The 27,923-nt window shown below is 35.2% G+C and overlaps 1 long non-coding RNA gene across 2 annotated transcripts in view; it reads left to right on the top strand.

Annotated features, from left to right (window-relative positions):
- LOC133665181 (uncharacterized) overlaps nt 1-27,923 on the top strand; it is a 429,445-nt gene that overhangs the window by 396,778 nt on the left and 4,744 nt on the right. Inside the window, exons 3-4 of one of the 2 annotated variants that reach the window (XR_009828711.1) lie at nt 21,907-22,005; nt 22,419-22,603. This is a non-coding gene — a long non-coding RNA (uncharacterized LOC133665181). Of the gene's footprint in view, nt 1-21,906; nt 22,006-22,418; nt 22,779-27,923 lie in introns of those variants that run through there. The other variant, XR_009828710.1, reaches the window with a different exon arrangement.

The raw sequence follows: 27,923 nt of genomic DNA, 5'->3' as shown, positions 1-27,923 counted from the left end.
CGGTGCGGAGCGTCTATTTTGCGAGGGAAGTCAGCAGCAACACGTACACAGCCCGGCGCTTCTTTGTTTACATTCCCGAAAGATGCAGTCAAGATCAAATAACTCGGACAGCAGAGACTCTTACCAGGAGGACTTTGATTTGGATACACAGTTGCGATACCGTGAGTACGTAGCTGCGCTTCCAAACATTTGACCGCTTGCTATAACTAGCTCGAGCTAGTAGCTAGGAGCTAGCATTAGGGTTAATTTGTGGCATATTAAATATAAGCCTGGTTGTGTTGTGGCTAATAGAGTATATATATGTCTTGTGTTTATTTACTGTTGTAGTCATTCCCAGCTGAATATCAGGTCCCACCCGCGCACTTCCAAACATTTGATCGCTTGCCCGTACGTGCGTGTCATGTACGTAACTTTGGTTAAATATATAAGCTTTATGAACCTTGGGTTAGGTGAACGGTTCTTTGGGCTGAGTGAGTGTGTGTGTTGTGCAGGTGTTTGAATTGTATTGGCGGGTTATATGGACGGGATCCCGTCCATATAACCCGCTCGAGCTATAACTAGCTCGAGCTAGTAGCTAGTAGCTAGCATAACAAGTAATTCCCAGCTGAATATCAGGTCACCTCCGGCTCTCACAGTATCTTCCCTATCTGAATCGCTTCCACTCCCCACTAGTCCTTCACTTGCATTTTCCTCATCCACAAATCTTTCATCCTCGCTCAAATTAATGGGGAAATTGTCGCTTTCTCGGTCCGAATCTCTCTCACTTCATGCGGCCATCATTGTAAACAATAGGGAACTTTGCGTATATGTTCAATTGACTACGTCACGCTACTTCCGGTAGGGGCGAGCCTTTTTTTTATCAGATACCAAAAGTTGCGATCTTTATCGGTCGTTGTTCTATACTAAATCCTTTCAGCAAAAATATGGCAATATCGCGAAATGATCAAGTATGACACATAGAATGGATCTGCTATCCCCGTTTAAATTTTAAAAAATCATTTCAGTAGACCAGGGGTCGGCAACCTTTACCACTCAAAGAGCCATTTTGGCAAGTTTCACAAATTAAAGAAAATAATGGGAGCCACAAAAAAAATTAAAATGAAAAACACTGCATACAAAGCTTAAACGCTTTGTGCTATGTTAACCAGGGGTCTCCGACACACGCACTTTTATGTGGAAATTTGATGTTAGTGCGGCCCGCGAGTTTTGAATAAATGGCGCTTGATAGCGTCATACTTGCCAACCCTCTCATTTTTCCCGAGAGACTCCCGAATATCACGGTGTGATGACACTGCTTTTGGCGCCCTCTACAGCCTGCCCAAACAGCATACCTGCTCGACTTCATGTAGAATGCAGTTTCAGCTTGCTCACGTAAGTGACAGCAAGGCATACTACCTCAGCAGCCACACATCTTACACTGACGGTACCAATACCCAGAATCCCATGCAGCCCTAACTCTTCCGCTCAACCAACGCACGGAGAGGGGTGGGGGGGTTGATGTGTGGGGGGATTTGGTGGTAGCGGGGGTGTATAATGTAGACCGGAAGAGTTAGGGCTGCATGGGATTCTGGGTATTGGTTGTGTTGTGTTCATGTTGTGTTACGGTGGGATGTTCTCCAGGGGTCGGCAAGTATGTAGCTGAGCCGCATCAGAGTGGTCAAAGAGCCGCATGCGGCTCCGGAGCCGCGGGTTGCCGACCCCTGCAGTAGGCCTTTAAGGACACGCAACTTGTAAGGCTTTTTTTTGTATTTTCTTGAAACTGTGGATATTCCTTTGCACCTGAATATTGCATTATGTTTGTGTTTACCCTAAACATTCCTGCCGCTTCATTTGACACATTGTAGCATTTTTAAGTCGTTTTGTTTTTGCAGATATACCACCATAATAATGCACCGTGGCCTTAAAGCCCTGATATTATCGTATTGTAGCCGGTGAATCACACAGGTGTTAGTTGGGGCTATTTAGGGAGGGTGTAAACACCGCTTGGCAATTAGCTGTACACAACACACAATCCCCAAAACCCGATCTTGGCTTTGGCCCGCACGCCCTCCCTCCGACAGGAAGACGCGTGCGCCAGCCGAGGAAAGGCTGAGGGATGTTTTACATCACCGCAACTGCACACCGGGCCAGCGCGGCGGTGAGGAGCCAACAGGCCTCTGGTCTGGACCGATGCCATACACAATAAAATGACACACTCGGCCTCTTTTCCCTTTACCTGCCACACAGATCACGTTTAGTTCCCCTTAAAACATTCACATTTTGCACAATGAGATGTAAACGTGGGATAAAGTGAGGAACGCCTCAGTTATGTAAATCGCAAGATTGGTGTTCTGTGTCCAAATGTCAATGCAAAGATCTGCCAGTTTCCGCTTGACCAAGCTCCTCTATCTGCCAGTGTTTTTCCGCTTGTCCAAGCTCCTCTATACAACAGTAGAACTCTAGTGTTTTTAGTCGATTTGCTGCAAAGATGTTTGTCTCCCAAGAACTCGGGAGCTGGTATGTTAATAATAATAGATTTTATTTGTAAAAAAAGCACTTTACATTGAGTAAACTACCTCAAAGTGCTACAGTGTTAAAAGAAATAAAAATATAAAGATAATAAAAACAAATACAAATATAAGCTAGAACAGCCAAATAGCTAGAAGTAGTATGCATATATCTAAAAAAAAAAAAAAAAGGCTTTTTTAAAAAGAAGGGTTTTTAAGCCTTTTTAAAAAGCATCCACAGTCTGTGGTGCCCTCAGGTGGTCAGGGAGAGCGTTCCACAGACTGGGAGCGGCGGAGCAGAAAGCCCGGTCTCCCATTATTATATTCTATTAGAAAATGTTACTACTGCACAACACACAAACTTTTTATGGGAAACTGTCAGTCTATGCAAAGAGCAAAGTACGCTAAAGTATTCATGAGAAACACGCGTGGGAACGCCTGTTCAAGCAAGTACCCGTAAGCAAGCGGACACCGAAACGTTGCTGTTTCATTGATGTAGTCGAACATTACACACGGTGTGCTTAAAAAAATGTTTTAAAAATGTCAAAAATGTTTTGAGTACGACTTTGGTAAGCTACAAAGCCTGATACCCTAGTCAGACGTACTGTGCTTCAGCATACTTGTATTATTTTATTATTCTTATTATTATTTTATTTGTGTGTTTCCGCTTGTCCAAGTCAATTTGCTGCAAAAATGTTTGTCTCCCAAGAACTCGGGAGCTGGTATGTTAATAGTAATAGATTTTATTTGTAAAAAGCACTTTACATTGAGTAAACTACCTCAAAGTGCTACAGTGTTAAAAGAAATAAAAATATAAAGATAATAAAAACAAATACAAATATAAGCTAGAACAGCCAAATAGCTAGAAGTAGTATGCATATATCTAAAAAAAAAAGGAAAAAAAAGGCTTTTTTAAAAAGAAGGGTTTTTAAGCCTTTTTAAAAAGCATCCACAGTCTGTGGTGCCCTCAGGTGGTCAGGGAGAGCGTTCCACAGACTGGAAGCGGCGGAGCAGAAAGCCCGGTCTCCCATTATTATATTCTATTAGAAAATGTTACTACTGCACAACACACAAACTTTTTATGGGAAACTGTCAGTCTATGCAAAGAGCAAAGTACGCTAAAGTATTCATGAGAAACACGCGTGGGAACGCCTGTTCAAGCAAGTACCCGTAAGCAAGCGGACACCGAAACGTTGCTGTTTCATTGATAGCGTCGAACATTACACACGGTGTGCTTAAATTTTTTTTTTAAAAATGTCAAAAATGTTTTGAGTACGACTTTGGTAAGCTACAAAGCCTGATACCCTAGTCCAGGGGTCACCAACCTTTTTGAAACCAAGAGCTACTTTTTGGGTAGTGATTAATGCGAAGGGCTACCAGTTTGATACACACTTCAATAAATTGCCAGAAATAGCCAATTTGCTCAGTTTACCTTTAACTCTATGTTATTATTAATAATTAATGATATTTACACTTAATTGAACGGTTTAAAAGAGGAGAAAACACGAAAAAAATGACAATTACATTTTGAAACATAGTTTATCTTCAATTTCGACTCTCTAAAATTCAAAATTCAACCGAAAAAAAGAAGAGAAAAACTAGCTAATTCGAATCTTTTTGAAAAAATTTAAAAAATAATTTATGGAACATCAATACTAATTTTTCCTGATTAAGATTAATTTTAGAATTTTGATGACATGTTTTAAATAGGTTAAAATCCAATCTGCACTTTGTTAGAATATATAACAAATTGGACCAAGCTATATTTCTAACAAATACAAATCATTATTTCTTCTAGATTTTCCAGAACAAACATTCTAAAAGAAATTCAAAAGACTTTGAAATAAGATTTAAATTTGATTCTACAGATTTTCCAGAATAATTTTTTTGAATTTTAATGATAATAGGTTTGAAGAAGTATTTCACAAATGTTCTTCGTCGAAAAAACAGAAGCTAATATGATGAATTAAATTAAAATGTATTTATTATTCTTTACAATAATAATAAAAAAAATTACTTGAACATTGATTTAAATTATCAGGAAAGAAGAGGAAGGAAATTAAAAGGTAAATCGGTATATGTGTTTAAAAATCCTAAAATCATTTTTAAGGTTGGATTTTTTCTCTAAAATTGTCTTTCTGAAAGTTATAAGAAGCAAAGTAAAAAAATTAATGAATTTATTTAAACAAGTGAAGACCAAGTCTTTCAAATATTTTCTTTGATTTTCAAATTCTTTTTGAGTTTTGTCTCTCTTAGAATTAAAAATGTCGGGCAAAGTGAGACCAGATTGCTAGTAAATAAATACAATTTAAAAAATAGAGGCAGCTCACTGGTAAGTGCTGCTATTTGAGCTATTTTTAGAACAGGCCAGGGGGCTACTCATCTGGTCCTTACGGGCTACCTGGTGCCCGCGGGCACCGCGTTGGTGACCCCTGCCCTAGTCAGACGTACTGTGCTTCAGCATACTTGTATTATTTTGTTATTCTTCTTATTATTTTATTTGTGTGTTTCCGCTTGTCCAAGTCAATTTGCTGCAAAAATGTTTGTCTCCCAAGAACTCGGGAGCCGGTATGTTGTCATTCCCGAGACCGCCAGTTGAATAATCCTGCTGTGTATCGTGTGTCGCGCTGCAAGGGTTCATCGATTACATCGATAAAAAAAACAGCTTTTAACGAATGACAAAATCCGGAACCCCGGAACACGTGTATATACTTTCCGCACGGCTGCTGTATGAGAAAGCGTTTGTGTTTTTAAAAAGTTTTTATTTTTTATTGCAAACATGGTAAAAATGTAATTTCAATGTTATTAGGGAAACAAAAATAATGTTTTGTTTATATCCAACTTCCCCCCTAAAATACGCACGTGTTTTAATGTGTTTGATCCGATTACTCGATTATTGGAACAAACTAATGGACAGTGACACGGTGCGTGGGCTCCCTCTGGTGGTAAGCCAAAGAAGCACTTGATCAAAGTACAGACAACAGTGTTACCGTTCAAATTCAGCGTAATGCTACAGCGGTCGAAAATATTAAATATACTTGTTAAATAAAACCTCTGACATGTTTTTAATGATTACTTAGGTTTACTACGCTACGCTTTCCGAGGTGATACACCGTATTAGACTATTATAATAGCTTCATCTTAACTAATTAATTATAATAATGGTGACATCATTTCAGACACACATTTTTCTATTTCTGACCTTCTGGAGACGTGAGAAAAAAGCCTCCCTCTTTAGGACCAGCCTTTCTAGATATATAAAGAAGTGTATTTACAACATTAATAATATATACATACTATGCACATATTAAAAAAAAGCCTGTTGAGAAAAATTAGTTGTAATTTCACAAGAAAAATGTAGAATTGTGGCAGTGTTATAATAAAAGTCGTCATTTTACTCGACGCAAGTCAACATTTGACAAGAAAAACTGAACATTTGTGCAATATTATGATAAAAGTTGGAATTTTACTCAATAACAGTCGCAGTTTTACAAGAAAAGCTTAACATTTTGGCAACTTTACGTCAAAAATGGACTGTCAAAAATACAAATATTAGACATATTGTCTATTCAGCAATATCATTTTATAATTTTACAGCTGCAGGATGACTTAAGGGGACGATTAATACCAATTTAATGCCTTTTGTGGGGGGTTTTCAATGACGATCAAAAATGGACTGTCAAACATACAAATATTCGACATATTGTCTAATCAGCAATATCCTTTTATAATTTTACAGCTGCAGGATGACTTAAGGGGACAATTAATACCAATTTAATTGATGCCTTTTGGTGGGGGTTTTTCAATGACAGTCAAAAATGGACTGTCAAACATACAAATATTAGTCATATTGTCTATTCAGCAATATCATTTTATAATTTTACAGCTGCAGGATGACTTAAGGGGACAATTAATACCAATTTAATTGATGCCTTTTGGTGGGGTTTTTTTCAATGACAGTCAAAAATGGACCGTCAAACATACAAATATTCGACATATTGTCTATTCAGCAATATCATTTTATAATTTTACAGCTGCAGGATGACTTAAGGGGACAATTAATACCAATTTAATGCCTTTTGTGGGGGGTTTTCAATGACGATCAAAAATGGACTGTCAAACATACAAATACTCGACGTATTGTCTATTCAGCAATATCATTTTATATTTTTACAGCTGTAGGATGATTTTACTCGACAAAAGTCACAATTTTATAAGAAAACTTTGAAATTTTGGCATTGTTATAATAATAATCTGAATTTTACTTAGCAAAAGTAATAATTTTACTCAAAAAATGTTAGCAATATTGTGATAAAAGTCAGAATGTTACATGACAAATGTCACCATTTTGCATGAAAAAGTAATAATTTCGCAGAAAAAAGTGATAATTTTGCGAGAAAATATTGCAATATTACAGAAACAGAAAGAATATGAGAAATTGTTCCCAATTTTATAAAGACAGAAGTCGACACATTGTGAGAAAAAGACTGCTTTTAGTCAAAAAAAATGGGGGGGAATTTTTTGTTTGTAATTGGTTTTTAATCTTCATTATTTACTTCAAGTTATTACAGTATGTCTCTATATACATTTTTTTTTTTAAATTAATTTTGGCCAAAGGGGGCACATTTCAATTTCTTACACACACTTGTTATTTCATATGTTGACCAGAGAGGGAGCACTTAAAAAATTTTTACACGCACTTGTTATTTCATATGTTGACCAGACGGGGAGCACTTCAACTTTTTTTACACGCACTTGTTATTTCATATGTTGACCAGACGGGGAGCACTTCAAATTTTTATACACGCACTTGTTATTTCATATGTTGACCAGACGGGGAGCACTTCAAATTTTTTTACACGCAGTTATTTCATATGTTGACCAAAGGGGGAGCACTTCTACACACACTTGTTATTTCATATGTTGACCAGACGGGGAGCACTTCAATTTTTCCTACACGCACTTGTTATTTCATATGTTGACCAGAGGGGGAGCACTTCAATTTTTCCTACACACACTTGTTATTTCCTATGTTGACCAGAGGGGGAGCACTTCAAATTTTTTTACACGCACTTGTTATTTCATATGCTGACCAGACGGGGAGCACTTCAATTTTTCCTACACACACTTGTTATTTCATATGTTGACCAGAGGGGGAGCACTTCAAAAAAAATTTACACACACTTGTTATTTCATATGTTGACAGTCAATTTTTTTTGGGACCACCCTCATGTTGACCAGCAGGGGTGCAAATGAGACATTGTCTATTAGATGCAATGTTATTGGGACCATGATTTATGTCATCACTTGTTCACACCTCCTCATATGGAAGACACTTCTTCTTCGTCTCAAGAAGGGTAGGCACACACACACACACACACACACACACACACACACACACACACACACACACACACACACACACACACACACACGTGTCATCGGTGTACAAGCACAATTACAGCGCACGCATCACGTCAGTCGGCGCCACTTCCAGCTGAGTGTGTGTGAGTCCGACATATGCATGTTGTAATAGAACATTCACCACGTTGACGTTGTTTGATTACAGTCTGCAAGGACGATACGGCTGCCTGTCGCGATATTACCATTCCAAAAGCGAGGGAGTGGGGGGTTCCTGTCAAATATGTGCGTCAAGCGTGGACTCTTGTCCGTCAGCACTGGTGAACTTTCACCTCGTCACCATCAATTGCACTTATCCAGTCAGAGGAGTTGCATTTATAATTACACAAAGCATGTTCTTTCACGATAATTGTAGGATGCTACGATGTTAAATAGCTGAAAGACAGAGTTTATTAGGGGTATTTACATGACGTGTATTTATATACTTGTTTTTCCCCTCACACCCTCCGTCATTGTCAGAGATTCTCCATCTAGTGGTGCGCCCAAGAAGTCTGGAAATGTGTCAAAAATATTAAATATAACGACATTTTCCTGTATATAAGCCACACCCGCTAAATTTTAGAAGGAAAAATATTGTTTTCCGTATATAAGTCGCACCCGGTAGTAAGCCGCAGATATATACGTTGTGACATGAGTTATTTACATTTTGTAAATGTTTATTTACGTGCCTTAAACGGTGCCTGTAACACGGCAGTAAAACGGCGGACCAGACAAAGCAGAAGTCTTTGTCATGGACCCGCTAGCTCTCCGATCAGCTAAACCAGGGGTGGTCCCCAAACTTTTTGACTCGGGGGGCCGCATTGGGTTAAAAAAATCTGGCCGAGGGCCAAGCTGTGTATATACGTTAGGTTCGAAAAAACACAGTCAGGGGATAAAAGCAGGAAAACCTGCAAAACAGGCTTGTAGGGATTATATAGCCTCTTTGTTTTATATATATATTCACACAGTATATATGTGTGTATATATATAATGTGTATATGTATATACAGTATATATATATATGTGTATATATATATGTGTATATATATGTATATATATATGTGTGTGTGTATACATATATATATATATATATATATATATATATATATATATATATATATATATATATATATATATACATATACACACATTATATATATATACATATATACATATACACACATATGTATGTAATGTGTGTATATATATATATATATATATAATATGTATGTATATATATACATGTGTATATATATGTATATATATGTGTGTGTATACACATATATATATATATATATATATATATATATGTATGTATATATATATATATACATATATATATATATATACATGTGTGTATATATGTATATATATGTATATACATATATATATATATATACATATGTATATACATATATATATATATATATACATGTGTGTATATATGTATATATATATGTATATACATATATATATATATACATATATGTGTGTATATATGTATATATATATATAAATATATATATATATGTATATATATATATGTATGTATATATGTATATATATATATATATATATATATATATATGTATTTATATATATATATATGTATTTATATATATATATATGTATATACATCTATATATGTATATATATGTATGTGTATATATATATATATATACATATATATATATATATATATATATATATATATATATATATATATATATATATATATATGTATTTATATATATATATGTATATATATATATATATATATATATATATATGTATATATATATATATATATGTATATATATATATATATATATATATGTATATATATATATATATATATATGGAAAAATGCATTTTTAGACGATGTGATTTGCGGTAGAAAATTGATTAAAAAGGACAGATTTTAAAACATTTTTTATAAAAAAATAAATACATTAAAAAAAAAAGAAGTTTTTTTTCTATTTGGTTTTTTATTTGGGACTTCCCGCTGGACAGATTGTGGACGCCCGCGGGCCGTAGTTTGGAAACCCATGAGCTAAACACCCTCAATAACTCCACGGTGAAGTTTTGGTGAGTTTACTGAGGAACTTGTGAGACTGAAACAACACAAAAAGAATGCCATTGTAAGTTAATCATACTAACATGTTAGCATATTAGCAAATGCTAACGACGCTAGCTTCATTACACTAAGACAGCACGTACAAATAAGCATGAAAACACTCCACTAAACATCACACAAAGGGACTATTTAGTAGGTATGAATAGTTTTAGTTATATTGTACAACTTGCAAACGTTGCTTGGAGTGACGGGCGACGACTCCGTTCGAGTAGAAACGCTATGGACGGCACTCGTACTTCCGGTCCAAAGCTTTGCGGTGAGCAAACTCCTCCAAAAGGTGGCGCCAACACAGCATTTCAATGTGAAAAACCCTTTTTATAAGCCGCAGGGTTAAAAATTGTCGGAAAGTCATCCTGTTGAATAAAAGCCTTGTTTTTAACGAACACTTTGCCTACTGCGCTACTGTATTTTAATATCAGCCTTTATGGTGGAGCGTGAACACACACGTCTTATTCAACTTGTTTTGCCTTGGGGGTTATTGTTGTTGGTTTTTTTACAGTGTGACAGCAAAGTTTTTGCAGAGGAATCCAATTTAGTGTTCAAAATGTCTGGGCTGCGACTGGAGCGTGCAGTGGTGTCTGCAGCTGTCAGCCGCTGCTACAATGCAGACGGACAAAATGGCCGTCAAGAGCGCCGGGCTGAGGGTGCGTACACGCTTTCATGGCGTATATATATTTAGAGGATGCTACATTTGTTGACAGCGCCACTTTCCGTCCGGACATAAACGCACCTCAGAGTGAAAATAACTGACTCCTCCCTGCTCCTCCTGTACGACCTCCATAGATCAATTAGAACATTCTATTATATTATTATTATTAATAATAATAGTAATAGATTTTATTTGTAAAAAAGCACTTGACATTGAGCAAACAACCTCAAAGTGCTACAGTGTATTCAAAAAAAGGTAATAAAATAAATAAATACAAATAAAAACTAGAACAGCCTAATAGCCTGATAGGTAATAAAATAAATAAATACAAATAAAAACTAGAACAGCCTAATAGCCTGAACTAGCACGTATAAATCTAAAAAAAGTTGTTTTGTTTTTTTAAAAAGAAGGGTTTTTAAGCCTTTTTTAAAAGCATTCACAGTCTGTGGTGCCCTCAGGTGGTCAGGGAGAGCGTTCCACAGACTGGGATGCTACGCGCGTGTCAAATAGGTGAAAAACAGTATAATAGGGATATTTACATGACGTCTATTTATATACTTGTTTTTCCCCTCACACCCTCCGTCATTGTCAGAGATGATCCATCGAGTGGTGCGCCCAAGAACTCTGGAAATGTGCCAAAAATATTAAATGTACCGTCATTTTCCTGTGTATAAGCCACACTCGCTAAATTCCAGAAGTTACAAAAAATATTTGTTTCCTTATATAAAATAAGCCGCAGATATATACGTTGTGACATAAGTTATTTTACACATTAATTATTTGTAAATGTTTATTTACATACCTCAATTGGTTCCAAACGGTGCCTGTAACACGGCAGTAAAACGGCGGACCAGACAAAACAGAAGTCATCGTCACGGACCCGCTAGCAGCGGCACTTTCCGTCCGGACATAAACGGACCTCAGAGTGAAAATAACTCTTCCTGTACGACCTCCATAGATCAATTAGAACATTATATTCTATTATTATTATTAATAATAATAATATATTTGATTTGTAAAAAGCACTTTACATTGAGCAAACAACCTCAAAGTGCTACAGTGTATTCAAAAAACAATAAAAAGATAATAAAATAAATGAATAAAAATTAAAACTAGAACAGCCTAATAGCCAGAACTAGCATGCATAAATCTTTTTAAAAAGTAGTGTTCTTAAGCCTGTTTTAAATGCATCCACAGTCTGTGGTGCACTCAGGTGGTCAGGGAGAGCGTTCCACAGACTATTATATTCTATTAAAAATGTTACTACTGCACAACACATGAACATTTTATGGGAAACTTTCAGCTTATTCAAAGAGCAAAGTACGCTAAAGTATTCATGAGAAACACGCTTTGGACGCCTGTTCAAGCAAGCACCCGTAAGCAAGCGGACACCGAAACGTTGCTGTTTCATTGATAGCGTAGAACATTACACACGGCGCGCTAAAAAAAAAAAAAATTCAAAAATGTTTGAGTACGACTTCGGTAAGCCACAAAACCCGATACCCTAGTCAGACGTACTGTGCTTCAGCATACTGGTATTATTTTTAAAAATAGCACCTATTAAGAGAAATATTATCTGTCATTGTGTTTTGCAGTATTATGCAAAACCAAATAATAATATGTGTTAATAAAGTACCTTATCTTGTCCTGATAAATGTATTCCAAAAAAATAAAAGTACTGTGTGCAATGACATATATTTACACTTTAATCATCTCTAATAATAAAATAAAATTACACACGGCGCGCTAAAAAAAAATTGTTTTAAAATGTTTGAGTACGACTTTGGTAAGCTACAAAACCCGATAACCTACTCAGACGTACTGTGCTTCAGCATACTGGTATTATTTTTAAAATAACACCTACTAAGAGAAATATTTTCTGCCGTTGTGTTTCGCAGTATTATGCAAAACCAAATAATAATAATAATGTGTTAATAAAGTACCTTATCTTGTCTTAATAAATGTATTACAAAAAAATAAAAGTACTGTGTGCAATGACATGTATTTACACTTTAATCATCTCTAATAATAAAACAAAATTATACACGGCGCACTAAAAAAAAAAAAAATTCAAAAATGTTTGAGTACGACTTTGGTAAGCTACAAAACCCGATACCCTAGTCAGACGTACTGTGCTTCAGCATACTGGTATTATTATAAAAATAGCACCTTTTAAGAGAAATATTTTCTGTCATTGTGTTTTGCAGTATTATGCAAAACCAAATAATAATATGTGTTAATAAAGTACCTTATCTTATCCTGATAAATGTATTCCAAAAAAATAAAAGTACTGTGTGCAATGACATATATTTACACTTTAATCATCTCTAATAATAAAACAACATTACACACGGCGCGATAAAAAAAAAAATTGTCAAAAATGTTTGAGTACGACTTTGGTAAGCTACAAAACCTGATACCCTAGTCAGACGTACTGTGCTTCAGCATACTGGTATTATTTTAAAAATAACACCTATAAAGAGAAATATTTTCTGCCGTTGTGTTTCGCAGTATTATGCAAAACCAAATTATAATAATAATAATGTGTTAATAAAGTACCTTATCTTTTCTTAATAAATGTATTCCAAAAAAATAAATGTACTGTGTGCAATGACATATATTTACATTTTAATCATCTCTAATACTAAAACAACATAACACACGGCGCGCTAAAAAAAAAAAAATTGTCAAAAATGTTTGAGTACGACTTTGGTAAGCTACAAAACCCGATACCCTAGTCAGACGTACTGTGCTTCAGCATACTGGTATTATTTTAAAAATAGCACCTATTAAGAGAAATATTATCTGTCATTGTGTTTTGCAGTATTATGCAAAACCAAATAATAATAATGTGTTAATAAAGTACCTTATCTTGTCCTGATAAATGTATTCCAAAAAAATAAAAGTACTGTGTGCAATGACATATATTTACTCTTTAATCATCTCTAATAATAAAAGAAAATTACACACGGCGCGCTAAAAAAAAATTGTTTTAAAATGTTTGAGTACGACTTTGGTAAGCTACAAAACCCGATAACCTACTCAGACGTACTGTGCTTCAGCATACTGGTATTATTTTTAAAATAACACCTACTAAGAGAAATATTTTCTGCCGTTGTGTTTCGCAGTATTATGCAAAACCAAATAATAATAATAATGTGTTAATAAAGTACCTTATCTTGTCTTAATAAATGTATTACAAAAAAATAAATGTACTGTGTGCAATGACATATATTTACACTTTAATCATCTCTAATAATAAAACAAAATTATACACGGGGCACTAAAAAAAAAAAAAATTCAAAAATGTTTGAGTACGACTTTGGTAAGCTACAAAACCCGATACCCTAGTCAGACGTACTGTGCTTCAGCATACTGGTATTATTATAAAAATAGCACCTTTTAAGAGAAATATTTTCTGTCATTGTGTTTTGCAGTATTATGCAAAACCAAATAATAATATGTGTTAATAAAGTACCTTATCTTATCCTGATAAATGTATTCCAAAAAAATAAAAGTACTGTGTGCAATGACATATATTTACACTTTAATCATCTCTAATAATAAAACAACATTACACACGGCGCGATAAAAAAAAAAATTGTCAAAAATGTTTGAGTACGACTTTGGTAAGCTACAAAACCTGATACCCTAGTCAGACGTACTGTGATTCAGCATACTGGTATTATTTTAAAAATAACACCTATAAAGAGGAATATTTTCTGCCGTTGTGTTTCGCAGTATTATGCAAAACCAAATAATAATAATAATAATGTGTTAATAAAGTACCTTATCTTTTCTTAATAAATGTATTCCAAAAAAATAAATGTACTGTGTGCAATGACATATATTTACATTTTAATCATCTCTAATACTAAAACAACATAACACACGGCGCGCTAAAAGAAAAAAATTGTCAAAAATGTTTGAGTACGACTTTGGTAAGCTACAAAACCCGATACCCTAGTCAGACGTACTGTGCTTCAGCATACTGGTATTATTTTAAAAATAGCACCTATTAAGAGAAATATTATCTGTCATTGTGTTTTGCAGTATTATGCAAAACCAAATAATATGTGTTAATAAAGTACCTTATCTTGTCCTGATAAATGTATTCCAAAAAAATAAAAGTACTGTGTGCAATGACATATATTTACTCTTTAATCATCTCTAATAATAAAAGAAAATTACACACGGCGCGCTAAAAAAAAATTGTTTTAAAATGTTTGAGTACGACTTTGGTAAGCTACAAAACCCGATAACCTACTCAGACGTACTGTGCTTCAGCATACTGGTATTATTTTTAAAATAACACCTACTAAGAGAAATATTTTCTGCCGTTGTGTTTCGCAGTATTATGCAAAACCAAATAATAATAATAATGTGTTAATAAAGTACCTTATCTTGTCTTAATAAATGTATTACAAAAAAATAAAAGTACTGTGTGCAATGACATATATTTACACTTTAATCATCTCTAATAATAAAACAAAATTATACACGGCGCACTAAAAAAAAAAAAATTCAAAAATGTTTGAGTACGACTTTGGTAAGCTACAAAACCCGATACCCTAGTCAGACGTACTGTGCTTCAGCATACTGGTATTATTATAAAAATAGCACCTTTTAAGAGAAATATTTTCTGTCATTGTGTTTTGCAGTATTATGCAAAACCAAATAATAATATGTGTTAATAAAGTACCTTATCTTGTCCTGATAAATGTATTCCAAAAAAATAAAAGTACTGTGTGCAATGACATATATTTACACTTTAATCATCTCTAATAATAAAACAAAATTATACACGGCGCACTAAAAAAAAAAAATTCAAAAATGTTTGAGTACGACTTTGGTAAGCTACAAAACCCGATACCCTAGTCAGACGTACTGTGCTTCAGCATACTGGTATTATTATAAAAATAGCACCTTTTAAGAGAAATATTTTCTGTCATTGTGTTTTGCAGTATTATGCAAAACCAAATAATAATATGTGTTAATAAAGTACCTTATCTTGTCCTGATAAATGTATTCCAAAAAAATAAAAGTACTGTGTGCAATGACATATATTTACACTTTAATCATGTCTAATAATAAAACAACATTACACACGGCGCGCTAAAAAAAAAAAATGTCAAAAATGTTTGTGTACGACTTTGGTAAGCTACAAAACCCGATACCCTAGTCAGACGTACTGTGCTTCAGCATACTGGTATTATTATAAAAATGGTGTTTAAAAATGGCACCTATTAAGATAAATATTATCTGCCGTTGTGTTTTGAAGTACTATGCAAAACAAAATAACAATAATGTGTTTATAAAGTACCTTATCTTGTCTTAATAAATGTAGTACAAAAAATACATGTACTGTGTGCAATGACATATATTTACACTTTAATCATCTCTATTAATAAAACAAAATATTATATCGACATACGTTTCAAAACAATGTTTTTGTTCAAAAAAATACTTAAATATCTGCTTGACTTATCATTTCAATCCAACAAATTCATGCAAAAATTTTACAGTAACATTATTTTTACAGTAAAATCCACTTTCAATATAGGGTACTAATACACTATAAAAACACAACAACTGTAGATTTTGCAGTGTACAAAACTAGCATGGATTTTTTGTAAAAAATAAATAAATAATGCTACCATTTTTCCATTCCATTTAAATTTAATCATGATTTTTATATGCTGTAAAAAATAAATTAAAAATGCAAATATTACGGTAAAATTGTGGCGACTGAGCTGCCAGTTATTAACAGCACAATATAAAGATTTAGTCTTTGTACAGCGTACATAAAAAAAGACATACTAATCAAATACATAGACAATTATACACATGTTTTATATATACACATTTATATTCATACTGTATATTATTCACTGTTAAAAGCAGTTTGACCCGCCTGGACTAGAACATTCTACATTTTACTACTGCACAACACATGAACCTTTTATGGGAAACTTTCAGCCTATTAAAAGAGCAAAGTATGCTAAAGTAGTCATAAGAAACACACGTGGGCCGCAAGTTGACGCCTGTTCAATAAATGACGCCAGCCAGTACCCGTAAGCAAGCAGACACCTGTTTCATTGAAAATGTAAAAACATTGCATCTAATAAAGAGCAAAAATACTCGAGTCCGTGAACATTGCTCCAAAGTCAGGATTTTTGTTTTGTTTTAATGTGCATACAAAAGTAAACATTGACAGGTGCAAAGGCAGCAATATATGATAAAACAAGATGGCAGCTAAATAAATACTTCCCTATTCATCCCCGCCAGGTGAACTCCTTTGTCATCGGCCTTAAGCACATTACAAAAAAACAAAAAATAGGGAATGTCTCATTTGCACCCCCTGGTGGTGAAATCTATCAAAATGAGGGTGGTCCCAAAAAGGAGGGATTGTTTCAAATGTGTCGCTTTTAAAAGTGCCCCCCCCCCCCCCCCCCTCTGGTCAACATATGAAATAACAAGTGTGTGTCAACATTTGAAGTGCTCCCCCTCTGGCCAACATATGGAATAACAAGTGTGTGTAAAAATGTGAAGTGCTCCTCCTCTGGTCAACATATGAAATAACAAGTGTGTGTAAAAATGTGAAGTGCTCCTCCTCTGGTCAACATATGAAATAACAAGTGTGTGTAAAAATGTGAAGTGCTCCCCCTCTGGTCAACATATGAAATAACAAGCGTGTGTAAAAATGTGAAGTGCTACCCCTCTGGTCAACATATGAAATAACAAGTGTGTGTAAAAATGTGAAGTGCTCCCCCTCTGGTCAACATATGAAATAACAAGCGTGTGTCAAAATTGGAAGTGCGCCCACTCTGGTCAACATATGAAATAACAAGCGTGTGTCAAAATGTGAAGTGCCCCCCCTCTGGCCAACATATGAAATAACAAGTGTGTGTAAAAATGTGAAGTGCTCCCCCTCTGGTCAACATATGAAATAACAAGTGTGTGTAAAAATGTGAAGTGCTCCCCCTCTGGTCAACATATGAAATAACAAGTGTGTGTAAAAATGTGAAGTGCTACCCCTCCGGTCAACATATGAAATAACAAGCGTGTGTAAAAATGTGAAGTGCTACCCCTCTGGTCAACATATGAAATAACAAGTGTGTGTAAGAAATTGAAATGCGCCCCCTTTGGCCAAAAATAATAATTAAAAAAAATAAATAAATATGTATATAGAGAAATACTGTAATAATTTGGAGTAAATAATGAAGATTAAAAAACAATTACAAACAAAAAAATAAATAAAAATAAGCAGTCTTTTTCTCACAATGTGTCGACTTCTTTCTCATAAAATTAGGAACAATTTCTCATATTCTTTCTGTTTCAGTAATTTTGCAATATTTTCTCATAAAATTAATACTTTTTATATGTAAAATTATTACTTTTTAATGCAAAATGGTGACATTTGTCATATCAAATTCTGACTTTTATCACAACATTGCCAAATTTTTTTGTTGTTCTTGTAAAACAGTGACATTTTTTGAGTAAAATTATGACTTTTGTCATAAAACTTCCGATAATTTTTAAAATATTGCCAACATTTTAAAGTTTTCTTTATAAAATTGTGACTTTTGTCGAGTAAAATGACGACTCTTTTCATAATATGGCCAAAATGTTAAGCTTTTCTTGTAAAATTGCGACTGTTATTGAGTAAAATTCCAACTTTTATCATAACATTGCGCAAATGTTCCGTTTTTCTTGTCAAATTTTGACTTGCGTTGAGTAAAGTTACGACTTTTATTATAACACTGCCAAAATTGTACGTTTTTCTTGTGAAATTGTGGCCTTTTTCTTGTGGAATTCCAACTCATTTTTCACAACAAGCTTTTTTTTATATGTGCATAGTATGTATATATTATTAATGTTGTAAATACACTTCTTTATATATCTAGAAAGGCTGGCCCTAAAGAGGGAGGCTTTTTTCTCACGTCTCCAGAAGGTACGAAATACACAAATGTGTGTGGTTGTGTGTGTGTGTGTGTGTGTGTGTGTGTGTGTGTGTGTGTGTGTGTGTGTGTGTGTGTGTGTGTGTGTGTGTGTGTGTGTGTGTGTGTGTGTGTGTGTGTGTGTGTGTGCACTTGTCTCACCATCCTTGTGTGGACATACACTTGATAAAGCACCCTTTCTGTGAGGATCTTTTAACTTGTGAGGACATTTGCCTGGTCCTCACAACTACAAAAGTAAAATATTTTTTTTACTTTGTGTGTTTTGCATTCTGAAGTGAGGTTGCAACTAGGGATGTCCGATAAATGCTTTAAAATGTAATATCGGAAATTATCGGTATCGTTTTTTTAATTATCGGTATCGTTTTTTGTTGTTGTTGTTTTTGTTTTTTTGTTGTTTTTTATTAAATCCACATAAAAAAACACAAGATACACATACAATTAGTGCACCAACCCAAAAAACCTCCCTCCCCCATTCACACTCATTCACACAAAAGGGTTGTATCTTTTTTGTTATTAATATTCTGGTTCCTACATTATATATCAATATATATCAATACAGTCTGCAAGGGATACAGTCCGTAAGCACACATGATTGTGCGTGCTGCTGCTCCACTAATAGTACTAACCTTTAACAGTTAATTTTACTCATTTTCATTAATTACTAGTTTCTATGTAACTGTTTTATATTGTTTTACTTTCTTTTTTATTCAAGAAAATGTTTTTAATTTATTTATCTTATTTTATTAATTTTTTAAAAAAGTACCTTATCTTCACCATACCTGGTTGTCCGAATTAGGCATAATAATGTGTTAATTCCATGACTGTATATATCGGTTGATATCGGTATCGGTTGATATCGGTATCGGTAATTAAAGAGTTGGACAATATCGGAATATTGGATATCGGCAAAAAGCCATTATCTGACATCCCTAGTTGCAACTCTCTACTCCCATCTAGGGCTAGATGTATATTTTTTCATCATTCTAGCTATAGTGGAAAGGGGGGCCCTCACAACCCACTAACCAAACGTGGGTCCACACAAAGTAGGCAAGACATGTATGTGTGTGTGTGTGTGTGTGTGTGTGTGTGTGTGTGTGTGTGTGTGTGTGTGTGTGTGTGTGTGTGTGTGTGTGTGTGTGTGTGTGTGTGGTGTGTGTGTGTGCGTGCTGACGTGGGTTTGGGCAGTCGATACTATTGGAATCCACTCCTTCATGTCTGGCCACGAGGCAAAGCTCAAACGTCCTTGTGAATAGGAATCACCCTCATTAATCTCCACCCTCGCTCTCCACCTTACATTATTTCTAGAACTCCGCCCATGAAAGTCTCCTTGTGTCCAAACTTTTTTTCCACCAAGTACCACCTCGGAACACGCTCGGCTCTCCAAGTGCCGCCATAATTGCCGACGTTACAGTACGATAGCGTGGTAGGCCTTAGGTTTTATTGGATGTTGGTGGCCACTGTGATGTTGCACGCAGTTTGAACAGTCACACTGTGTTTCAATATTTAATCAAGTGTTTCCTTGGCAGACCACTAGATCAGGGGTATGTATATATTTATGTATATATATATGTGTATATATGTATATGTACATATGTATGTATATATATGTATATGTACATATATATGTATGTATATATATATATATATATATATATATATATATATATATATATATATATATATATATATATATATATATATATATATATATATATATATATATATATATATATATATATACATATATATATATATATATACATGGAAATTAGGGATGTCCGATAATGGCTTTTTGCCGATATTGTCCAAGTCTTTAATTACCGATACCGATATCAACCGATACCGATATCAACTGATATATACAGTCGTGGAATCAACACATTATTATGCCTAATTTGGACAACCAGGTATGGTGAAGATAAGGTACTTTTTAAAAAAAATTAATCAAATAAAATAAGATAAATAAATTAAAAACATTTTCTTGAATAAAAAAGAAAGTAAAACAATATAAAAACAGTTACATAGAAACTAGTAACTAATGAAAATTTGTAAAATTAACTGTTAAAGGTTAGTACTATTAGTGGAGCAGCAGCACGCACAATCATGTGTGCTTACGGACTGTATCCCTTGCAGACTGTATTGATATATATTGATATATAATGTAGGAACCAGAATATTAATAACAGAAAGAAACAACCCTTTTGTGTGAATGAGTGTGAATGGGGGGAGGGAGGTTTTTTGGGTTGGTGCACTAATTGTAAGTGTATCTTGTGCTTCTTATGTGGATTTAATTAAAAAAAACACAAAAAAAACAGATACTGATAATAAAAAAAACGATACCGATAATTTCCGATATTCCATTTTAACGCATTTATCGGCATCTCTAACGTAAATATATACATACATATATACAGAAATATATACATACATATATATATACATAAATATATATGTACATATATATATATATGTACATATACATGTGTGTGTGTTTACATATTCTAATAATATAATCGATATATAATGAATAATTATTATAATTGAATATTGAGAGTATGTGAAAGTCTGACTCCTACCTCGTTTACTTCTGTGACGACCTTCTTAAAGTTGTGTAAACCTTTAGAAATATCAAGCAGCTAAAATGCGCCAAACACGGATAAGTGTGGGTAGAGTGTTTTACATTTTTCCCATCATGCATTGCAGTGTATTTAAATAAATGTAATTTCGAATTGTTTATGGGGATGGAATGTTTTTATTTTTATATAATATCCACAAAGTTCAGTGAGGAGTGTGTTGACTTTTTGTGATTATTTTTTTTTCCTGCACCATGACTAGGGAAGGTTGTTTGGATTGGGTCTTATAAGTAAATGGTGTGCTCGTAACGGCATTCTCCGACCTGACCTTTTCACATCGTCCACAAAATGGTGACCATTTGCTTCCCTTCAACTCTCAGGGTATTTAGATTACCATCCATCCATTTTCTACCGCTTATGCCCTTCGGGGTCGCGGGGGGGGGTGCAGAATCGCTGGTGTAGCCAATCATACTTTGGGTGTTTTTACGGGCTGATTTTGAACATTTTAAGTCATATTCTTCTCAAATAGTTGGGGGGGGGCGGGCCTCCGTTTGACCTCAGAGAACATGCTTTATCAGTATCATGCGTCACACCCCGCTTATAAAGGTGTGCTCATTGTAGCCTTTAAACCTGACTTCCTCATTTTGATAAAAAAAAAAAAACATCAGCTCACATTTTTCTATTCATTTTTGTTGTTCAGGGCACGTCCGACCGGTAGGAGACTACGGGGAAGACCACCTGGGGAGATTGAAGACCAGGCTGCCCTGCTTAGGCTGCTGCCCCCGCGACCCGACTTTGGGTAAGCGGAATAAAATAGATGTTTTATATTGTACAATTTAAATGTATTTTTCAGCATCAAATGGTTCAAGTCAATCAAAAATATTTGTTTTAAATTTCATCCGATGTTATGCAGAGGTGTACTTATAACAAGTTTACAGACAAATGCTGCTATTTATAGTCGCGGCGGAGAGTTTCCTGCAGAAGATAATTGACAAACACGGCCGTAAAAGGTGCATGTTTAATTGTGTTACTCGTTAGATGACTTTGTGCACACTATTGTGCAGCAGCTCGTATATTTTACGACATGCGGGGAGGCTTTAAGGGGGGGGGGGGGGGGGGGAAGGTATGACTAAGCAGGTGTTTCTTGCCCTGCAGTGAGAAAATAGGATTTTGTTCTTTCCACTTTCTGTAAGACTTTGGGAATATTTGCAGACGCGGAGTCATGACCCCGGGACCCGTGGCAGGGATTTCTATTCAGACCGGAATCATAAAGCTGCCCGGCGACAAATAAATCATTTCTGCTGGTCACTTTAAAGAACAATCAGGGTGACACATCGCCCGCTGCCAACAACCCCGACGAGCTGACAGATGACACCGCCGTCTTTCCGGACTGACAGGTGAGCCTGAGATCCGGCCTTTTTTTACGAGGGCGTGCGCCGTGGCTCTTTATTGCCCCGCTGCGCCGCCGTGCCCCCGCGGCAGCCGCTAATCTAACAGTAAGCACAGTCCCAGCCGGTTACCGCAACATTTTTGTGACACAATCCCCCCCCGAACATGCGATGGGATCAGGCTGGCTGGAAACAGGGGCGTCAAAGTGTGTGTGGGGGGGTGAGGGGGGGTCCCAAAGCACGAGGGGCGGGAGTGGGGGTCCCTGGAAATGTGTAAATATGTAAATTATTTACAAAATGTAAAAAACATGTCATAAATCTATCTGTGGCAGCATAGGAGAACATGATGTAGGAGTTAGCAACCCATTGCCCATAACTGGGGTGCGTTCAAGGACCCTTGATTAAAGTTAGTCACAGAGGCGTCACTCATTTTTAAAGACAAACTTAGGAGATGGACAAATAACGATAATAATACAATAAGTTTGATTTTTGCAACACATTGCCCATAATGGTGGTGCGTTCAAGGACCTTTGATTAAAGTTAGTCACAAGGGCGTCACTCATTTTGAAAGACAGACTTAGGAGATGGAGGAATAATGGTAGTAGCATAATGACTTTGATGTTTACACTTAGACATTGACTGTGGTGCGTTCAAGGACCCTCGAGAAAAGTTTTTGAAGACAGACTGAAGCGATGGACAAATATTGATAATAATAATGATGATGATAATATAATGAGATTGAATTTTGCATGACTTTGCCCATAACTGTGGTGTGTTCAAGGACCTTTGATTAAAGTTAGTCAAAAAGCCGTCACTAATGTTTAAAGATAGACTTAGGAGATGGATGAATAACGACAACAATATAATAAGTTACATTTTTGCAACCCATAACTGTGGTGCGTTCAAGGACCCTTGATTAAAGTTAGTCACAGAGGTGTCACTCATTTTTAAAGACAAACTTAGGAGATGGACGAATAACGATAATAATACAATAAATTTGATTTTTACAACACATTGCCCATAATGGTGGTGCGTTCAAGGACCTTTGATTAAAGTTAGTCAAAAAGCCGTCACTAATGTTTAAAGATAGACTTAGGAGATGGATGAATAACGACAACAATATAGTAAGTTACATTTTTGCAACCCATAACTGTGGTGCGTTCAAGGACCCTTGATTAAAGTTGGTCACAAAGGCGTCACTAATTTTTAAAGACAAACTTAAGAGATGGACGAATAATGATAATAATACAATAAGTTAGATTTTTGCAACCCATTGCCCATAAATGTGGTGCGTTCAAGGACCCTTGATTAAAGTTAGTCACAGAGGCGTCACTCATTTTTAAAGACAAACTTAGGAGATGGACGAATAACGATAATAATACCATAAGTTTGATTTTTGCAACACATTGCCCATAATGGCGGTGCGTTCAAGGACCTTTGATTAAAGTTAGTCAAAAAGCCGTCACTAATGTTTAAAGATAGCCTTAGGAGATGGATGAATAACGACAACAATATAGTAAGTTACATTTTTGCAACCCATAACTGTGGTGCGTTCAAAGACCCTTGATTAAAGTCAGTCACAGAGGAGGCGTCACTCATTTTTAAAGACAAACTTAGGAGATGGACGAATAACGATAATAATACAATAAGTTTGATTTTTGCAACACATTGCCCATAACGGTGGTGCGTTCAAGGACCCTTGATTAAAATTAGTCAAAAAGCCGTCACTAATGTTTAAAGATAGACTTAGGAGATGGATGAATAACGACAACAATATAATAAGTTACATTTTTGCAACCCGTGACTGTGGTGCGTTCAAGGACCCTTGATTAAAGTTGGTCACAAAGGCGTCACTAATTTTTAAAGACAAACTTAAGAGATGGACGAATAATGATAATAATACAATAAGTTAGATTTTTGCAACCCATTGCCCATAAATGTGGTGCGTTCAAGGACCCTTGATTACAGTTAGTCACAGAGGCGTCACTCATTTTTAAAGACAAACTTAGGAGATGGACAAATAACGATAACAATATAAAAAGTTTGATTTTTGCAACACATTGCCCATAATGGTGGTGCGTTCAAGGACCTTTGATTAAAGTTAGTCAAAAAGCCGTCACTAATGTTTAAAGATAGACTTAGGAGATGGATGAATAACGACAACAATATAATAAGTTACATTTTTGCAACCCATAACTGTGGTGCGTTCAAGGACCCTTGATTAAAGTTGGTCACAAAGGCGTCACTAATTTTTAAAGACAAACTTAAGAGATGGACGAATAATGATAATAATACAATAAGTTAGATTTTTGCAACCCATTGCCCATAAATGTGGTGCGTTCAAGGACCCTTGATTAAAGTTAGTCACAGAGGCGTCACTCATTTTTAAAGACAAACTTAGGAGATGGACGATTAACGATAATAATACCATAAGTTTGATTTTTGCAACACATTGCCCATAACGGTGGTGCGTTCAAGGACCTTTGATTAAAGTTAGTCAAAAAGCCGTCACTAATGTTTAAAGATAGACTTAGGAGATGGATGAATAACGACAACAATATAATAAGTTACATTTTTGCAACCCATGACTGTGGTGCGTTGAAGGACCCCTGATTAAAGTTGGTCACAAAGGCGTCACTAATTTTTAAAGACAAACTTAAGAGATGGACGAATAATGATAATAATACAAAGAGTTAGATTTTTGCAACCCATTGCCCATAAATGTGGTGTGTTTAAGGACCCTTGATTAAAGATAGTCACAAAGGCATCACTCATTTTTAAAGACAAACTTAGGAGATGGACAAATAACGATAACAATATAAAAAGTTTGATTTTTGCAACACATTGCCCATAACGGTGGTGCGTTCAAGGACCCTTGATCAAAGATGGTCACAAAGGCGTCACTAATGTTTAAAGACAGACTTAAGAGATGTACTGATAACGACAACAATATAATAAGTTACATTTTTGCAACCCATAACTGGTGCGTTTAAGGACCCTTGATTAAAGTTAGTTACAGAGGCATCACTCATTTTTAAAGACAAACTTAGGAGATGGACGAATAACGATAACAATATAAAAAGTTAGATTTTTGCAACCCATTGCCCATAAATGTGGTGCGTTCAAGGCCCTTGATTAAAGTCAGTCACAAAGGCATCACTCATTTTTAAAGACAGACTTAGGAGATGGACAAAAACGACAACTATTTAATACATTAGATATTTGAAACCCATAACTGTGGTGCATTCAAGGACCCTTGATTAAAGTTAGTCATAATGGTGTCACTCATTTTTAAAGACAGACTTAGGAGACGGACGAATAACGATAATACAATACGTTCGTTTTTGAAACCCATCACTGTGGTGCGTTCAAGGACCCTCGATTAAAGTTAGTCACTAAGGCGTCACTCATTTTGAAAGACAGACTTAGGAGATGGACGAATAATAATAGTAATGATGATGATAATAATATAATAAGTTTGATTTTTGCAACCCATAACTGTGGTGCGTTCAAGGACCATTGATTAAAGTTGGTCACCAAGGCGTCACTAATGTTTAAAGATAGACTTAGGAGATGGACGAATAACGATAACAATTTAAAAAGTTAGATTTTTGCAACCCATTGCCCATAACGGTGGTGCGTTCAATGACCCCTGATTAAAGTTGGTCAAAAAGGCGTCACTAATGGTTAAATACAGACTTAAGAGATGGACTGATAACGACAACAGTATACTAAGCTACATTTTTGCAACCCATAACGGTGGTGCGTTCAATGACCCCTGATTAAAGTTGGTCAAAAAGGCGTCACTAATGGTTAAATACAGACTTAAGAGATGGACTGATAACGACAACAGTATACTAAGCTACATTTTTGCAACCCATAACTGTGGTGCGTTCAAGGACCATTGATTAAAGTTAGTCACAAAGGTGTCACTCATTTTGAAAGGTAGACTTAGGTGATGGACGAATAACGACAACAATATAATACGTTAGATTTTGGCAAGCCATTGCCCATAACTGTGGTGCATTCAAGGACCCTTGATTAAAGTTAGTCACAAAGGCATCACTAATTTTGAAAGGCTGACTTTGGAGATGGACAAATAACGATATTGATAACAATATAGTGAGTTTGATTTTAGCATCACTTTGCCCATAATTGTGGTGGGTTCAAGGACCCATGATTAAAGTCAGACACAGAGGCGTCACTCATTTTCAAAGACAGACTTAAGAGATGGACGAATAATAATTATAATAGTTTGATGTTCAGAATTTGCCCATAACTGTGGTGCGTTCAAGGACCCCTGGAATACAGTTAGACACAGAGGCGTCACTCATATAGTAATGATGATAATAACATAATGACTTTCATATTTGCATTACTTTGCCCATACCTGTGGTGCGTTCAAGGACCCTTGACTAAAGTTAGTCACAAGGGTGTCACTCATTTTGAAAGACAGACTTAGGAGATGGAGGAATAATGATAGTAGCATAATGACTTTGATGTTTACACTTAGACCATGACCGTGGTGCATTCAAGGACCCTCGAGAAAAGTTTTTGAAGACAGACTTAAGCGATGGACAAATATTGATAATAATAATGATGATGATATGATGAGTTTGAATTTGTATTACTTTTCCCCATAACTGTGGTGTGTTCAAGGACCCTTGATTAAAGTTAGTCACAGAAGTGTCACTCATGTTCAAAGACATACTTAGGAGATGGACTAATAATAATAATAATAATAATAGCATAATGAGTTTGATGTTCAGAATTTGCCCATACCTGTGGTGCGTTCATGGACCCTTGATTAAAGTTAGTCACAAGGGCGTCACTCATTTTGAAAGACAGACTTAGGAGATGGAGGAATAATGGTAGTAGCATAATGACTTTGATGTTTACACTTAGAGTCTTAGACATTGACTGTGGTGTGTTCAAGGACCCTCGAGAAAAGTTTTTGAAGACAGACTGAAGCGATGGACAAATATTGATAATAATAATAATGATGATGATAATATAATGAGATTGAATTTTGCATGACTTTGCCCATAACTGTGGTGTGTTCAAGGACCCTTGATTAAAGTTAGTCACAGAGGTGTCACTCATGTTCAAAGACATACTTAGGAGATGGACTAATAATAATAATAATAATAATAACATAATGAGTTTGATGTTCAGAATTTGCCCATACCTGTGGTGCGTTCATGGACCCTTGATTAAAGTTAGTCACAAGGGCGTCACTCATTTTGAAAGACAGACTTAGGAGATGGAGGAATAATGGTAGTAGCATAATGACTTTGATGTTTACACTTAGACATTGACCGTGGTGCGT

The sequence above is a fragment of the Entelurus aequoreus genome, linkage group LG14, assembly GCF_033978785.1.
Source record: "Entelurus aequoreus isolate RoL-2023_Sb linkage group LG14, RoL_Eaeq_v1.1, whole genome shotgun sequence".
Taxonomy (NCBI): domain Eukaryota; kingdom Metazoa; phylum Chordata; class Actinopteri; order Syngnathiformes; family Syngnathidae; genus Entelurus; species Entelurus aequoreus.
Note: the sequence above shows the minus strand (reverse complement) of the source record. Positions and strands in the feature narration are given on the sequence as shown.